The sequence below is a fragment of the Trichosurus vulpecula genome, chromosome 1, assembly GCF_011100635.1.
Source record: "Trichosurus vulpecula isolate mTriVul1 chromosome 1, mTriVul1.pri, whole genome shotgun sequence".
In the NCBI taxonomy this organism is placed as follows: Eukaryota; Metazoa; Chordata; class Mammalia; order Diprotodontia; family Phalangeridae; genus Trichosurus; species Trichosurus vulpecula.
Window position 1 is genome coordinate 411,486,500 of NC_050573.1, and position 5,469 is coordinate 411,491,968.

Below are 5,469 nucleotides of genomic sequence, written 5' to 3' on the forward strand. Positions count from 1 at the left end.
AATAATGTAACAATATTTAAAACTGGGCAACTTAAGATTAGAGTTTGCATTTGGTTTTGCTTAATTAAGAAAAAATTACTATTTTATAGTGTGATTGTTCTGTTTTCTGAATGGTAACTGCTTGTGACATCTTCATAACTATATAAGCAATTTGATTTTAATCACACTACACTGGTTTCTGGAGCTACTAGTATAGAATGCCAAGACTGAGAAATAGATGAAATGATTTTCTGTGTATAGAAATTTGGGGGCAGCTAGGTGGCACAGTGAGTAGAGCACCAGCCCTGGAATCAGTAGGACCTGAGTTGAAATCCGGCCTGAGACACTTGACACACTTACTAGCTGTGTGACCTTGGGCAAGTCACTTAACCCCAATTGTCCTGCCCTTCCCCCCTCCAAAAAAAAAAGAAATTTGATTTTCCAGGCAGCCAGACTGTGCCCGCAAGTTGAGGTTTGCTGAGCTGCTGTCTCCATGCCCCGCCTGTGCTTCTGCTGCCCTTCCTGCTGCTCCAGGCCGGGTCCGAATATCTGCCGCCTGCTGCTCTTGACTATCGACTTCACCACCAGCCTCACCTCATGAAGTCATTCATTGTGTTAGTCCTGGGTGGGCCTGTGCTGGCAAGGGCACCCAGTGCTCCTTCATTGTGCAGAAATACGGCCATACAAATCTTTCTGCCGGAGATTTTCTTCATGATGAGAAAAATGAGCCAGATTCTCAGTATGGTGAGCTCACTGAAAAGTATGTTAGAGAAGGAGAGACTGTGCCAGTTGAGATAAGTACCAGCTTGCTAAAAAGGGAAATGGATCAAACAATGGAGGCTAATGCTCAGAAGAATAAATTCTTGATTGATGGGTTTCCATGAAATCAGGACATCCTTCAAGGTTGAAACAAGACCATGAGTGGGAAAGCAGATGTAGTTTTCATTCGGTGTTTTGACTGTGATAATTAGATATGCACTGAGCTCTCTCTTAAGAGGGGCAATAGCAGGGGGAGGAGTGAGGACAACCAAGAAAGCCTAGCAAAGAGAATTCAGACCTGTCTACAGTGCACTAAGCCTATTATTGACCTCTATGAGAACACGGGGAAAGTGAGGATCATGGATGCCTCTAAATCTGTTAATGAGGTCTTTGAGGATGTCTTTAAGATCTTTGACAAAGAAGGCTAATTTCACTCCATAAATCCTGCTTGATCCTTGTTTCAATAGCAGCTACATCAGTCTACTCTTTATTTAAGGAAGTTTTTCAATCCTTTTGTAATTATATCTCAATGGATGACTGGAAAATAGTAATTAAGTGAAAAAAATACAGTGGTCATTTTACATGACTCTAGTAGACAGTAACTTCAGGGTCTTGCTTAGTATTAGTCAAGGCTCTTACCCAGCTATGAAGGCCCTTACCTCTTTTCCTGCTTGTACTTTCAGGAACCAAGCTTGCTCTGTGTGTGTGTCCAAGATGCACTCCATAGTGACAGGATAATTGCTTTTCCACATAACAAATTAAAAAGCAGTTGCCACCTGTTGTGTGGATTCATGGACCAAATGTTAGGAATCTTTTCATGAAGTCCCTGTTTGCTCAATTTTTTTTTAATGAAGTGAGAAAACAAGTACCCAGGGTTGTTTTCATGTCTGTTACATAACTGACCATAAGAAATCTGTACCTGATATGAACCTCCTTGGCTCTTGGCGGTGAATAGTGGGAGAGAGGGGGCATGCTCTGGGTTCCAGGACTTTGGGCCATCTTGCTTCAGTCATGGCCATAGGCCACTATGGGTAGAGGGGCAAGGGAATAGGTCTCTTCAGACTGACTTGACCTACCTTCTCCTGGTTCAAAGGAACCTCAGCAAAATTCCTGGCCAGTGACAAACCTGAAAACATGTGCTTGGGGTAAAGGAAGAGGAGATTTTCAACAGTTTGATTTTTGGAACACTTAAAAGATATTTGGGGTCTTCAGGATAGTGATAAGGTCTGGTATTGGTTAGAGTGGGGGTAATTCTCTTAAAGGTTGAATTTGAAATTTGTTATGTTTTCTTGGAGGATTCATTTTTTTCACATTCACTTGTTTTATAAGATTTTTCCAAAAATAATTGCATTTTGCTTTGTTCAAGAAAACAATAAATAAATAAAAACATCTTATAAGTGTTAAAAAAAGAAATTTGAAAATGCATTCAACATAATTCATGTCACTTGACTGGCAACAAGCTTGTTCCATGTTTCATGTTTTGAGTCCTAAATATGTTGTTATTAAACTCTTCATTTTTTTTTTCATTGTGATTCTGAGAAATTTTCTTGTAAGAAATAATTTTGATTTTTACTGCATTTGTATTATTATGGGATTAGCATCTTAGGATCTGATTGTGTGAAATTATGAATTTGAACTTTCATTTATTAGAGCTTTCTGTCATGAATAACAACTATCCTAATATTTAATTAGGTTGATTTTACTTTAAAATGAATAATAATGTCAGGGGAAGAGTAAAGATAGTAGACTGAGAGACAGTAAGTTTTTGTATTAGCTCCTAGAAAGGACATCAAACTGAATTCTGATCAGGAAAACCAAGAAAAAAATTAAAGTTACTTCCAGTTCAGGAAAACTTAGGAAGAAAGAAGAGAGGTCTGAAAGCATTGGGGTCGGGGCTTGACAGTGCCATAGTGCAGTAGCAGAGAGACGCTGTAGTGGGCTATGGCAGTAGCAGTGAAGAGAAAACAAGTGTCCAGAGACAATACAGAGATGTAATGAAGAGATACAAGGAGACTCCTCTACCAGCCCTGGAAGCAGACATAGGTGCCATCTGGCAGTTCTGTTGCCCACAATATGGTTGCAGGTCATAGTTACAGGGCTGAAAGGAGCAGTTACAGTAGTGAGGGAGCAGGGGTCTTGCTTGTGTAAGGAGCAAGGAAAAATTCCAGAAACATGGCTGTGTAGTTCTTAGCCAAAGAACAGAGAGGGAACTCAGTTCTAACTTTTAGTACCCCACATAAGCTTATAGTGGAATCAATGAGGGCAAGGGATCAAAATCAACAGTTCAGTAGTGCTGAACCTGCAAAACCTCCCAGTGGATTAAGTATGCCTGAGTCTAGGAGCAGTCTATAGAAAGCCAATCATACACAGTCCAGAAGGGCAATGAGCATACCTCTTCTTGGATCACACCACTTTGGAAGTACAAGAAAAAATTACAGTCCCCCAGACTGAGCAGTGGAAATGACAGAGGGATATAAAAAGAAGAAGCTCAGACCAGACATTTCCTGGCTTCCCACCCCTTTCCAAACCCCAAGGAGTGCAGAGGCCAATTCTATATAAAGTCCAAAGTCAAGAAATAGGCTGGCAAAATGAGCAAATAAGGAACCTAACAGTAAAAAGGCATTGTGGTGACAAAAGATCTCAAGACACAAACACAGAAGAAGACAATGACTTAGAAATATCTACATGAAAAACCTCAAAGAAAAATGCAGATTGGATATAAGCCCCAAAAGAATTTTTAGAAGAGTTATTAAAAGAGATAAAAAGAAAAAAATATTTTAAAAGCCAATTGAGAAAATAAATTAGAGCTAAGCAAGAACATTATGAAAAGAGATTTTATAGCTTGGTAAAAGAACTACAAAACTTCACTGGAGAAAATAACTCCTTAAAAATTAGAATTAGTTGAGTAAAAGCTAATGACTTCATGAGACATTGAAGAAGAACAAATACAGAGAAAAGACTGAAAAAAGTAGAAGAAAAGTAAAAATATCTCAAAGGAAAAACAACTGACTTAAAAAAATGAATCAAGGATTGACTTCCAGGAGCCAAGATGGCAGAATAAGCAGTAAGTTGCTCTCACCCTCCCTTATTGACCTTGAAAAACCCAGAAAATATTGCCCAGGAAAATCTTGAAATAGTGGAGCCATCAGAAAGACAAGGTGCAGCAGTCTTTTAGCTCTAGAAGCTAGGAGGATTAAGGTAAAGATCCCTCCTGTTATGGCTGAAGGGGACCAGTACAATACCCATTCCTATTCAAAACACTAGAGAGCATAGGAATGAATATTGTAAGTCTTCCTTACAATGATAAGTAGCATCTACCTTAAACCACTAACAAGCGTTATATGTAATGGGGATAAACTAGAAGCATTTCCACTAAGATCAGTATGGGAGGGAGCAAAGATGTCCGTTATTATCACTGTTATTCAATATCACACTGGAAACATTAGCTTTAGCAGGAAGAGAAGAAAAAGAAATTGAAGGGATTAGAACAGGTAAAGTAGAAGCAAAGTTATCACTCTTTGCAGATAACGTGATGATATACTTAAAGAATCCTAGAGAATAAGGTAAAAAAAACTACTTGAAATATTAAATAACTTAAGCAAAGTTGCAGAATATAAAATAAACACACATAAATCATTGATATTTCTTTTTATTACCAGCAAAGCCCAAAAACAAGAGATAGAAAGAGAAATTTCATTTAAAGTTACTGTAGACACTATAAATATTTGGGAATCTACTTGCCAAAACAAATCCAGGCACTGTATGAACATAACTGCAAAACACTTTTCACACAAATAAAGTCAGATGTAAATAACTGGAAAAACATCAGTTGCTCATGGGAAGTCAAGCTAATATAATAAAAATGACAATTCTACCTAAATTAATTTACTTATTCCATGCCATAGCAATCAAGCTACCCAAAAATTATTTTAAAGAGCTGGAAAAAAAATAACAACAAATTTCATCTAGAAGAACAGAGTCCAGAATATCAAGGGAATTAATGAAAAGCAATGCTAAGGAAGGTGGCTTAGCCATACCAAATCTTAAATTGTATTATAAAGCAGCAATCATCAAAACTACTAGGTACTGGTTAAGAAACAGAGTGGTAGATGTGTGGAATAGGTTAGGAACACAAGACACAGTAGTCAATGACTATAGTAATCTACTGTTTGATAAACACAAAGATTCCAGCTTCTGGGATAACTCAATATTTGATAAAAAACTTCTGGAAAATAGTATGATAGAAACTAGGCATAGACCAACATCTTGCACTATACCAAAATGAAGTGAAAATGGGTATACAATATAGGTAGAAAGACTGATACTATAAGCATACCAGAAGAGCAAGGAATAGTTTACCTGTCAGACTTATGGGGAATGGAAGAATTGATGACCAAACAAGAGATAAAGAACATTATGCAATGCAAAATGGATAATTTTGATTATATTAAATTGAAAAGTTTTGGCACAAACAAAGCCAATGCAGCCAAGATTAGGGGGAAGCAGAAATCTGGGAAAGAATTTTTACCACCAGTGTCTCTGATAAAGGCCTCGTTTTTCAAATATACAAAGAACTGAGTCAAATTTATAAGAATACAAGTCATTCCCCAAATGACAAATGGTCAAAGGAAGTTGTGAGACGTTGTGAGAAAATTGGAACACAGGTAGTTTTCAGATGAAGAAATTAAAGCTGTCTATAATCATATAAAAATGCTCTAAATCACTATTGAT

The 5,469-nt window shown here is 37.4% G+C and overlaps 1 pseudogene; it reads left to right on the plus strand.

The window, feature by feature from the left end:
* The first annotated feature begins 561 nt into the window (after nt 1-561).
* Nucleotides 562-1,166, plus strand: LOC118834892 (annotated as a pseudogene).
* The last annotated feature ends 4,303 nt before the right edge of the window (nt 1,167-5,469 follow it).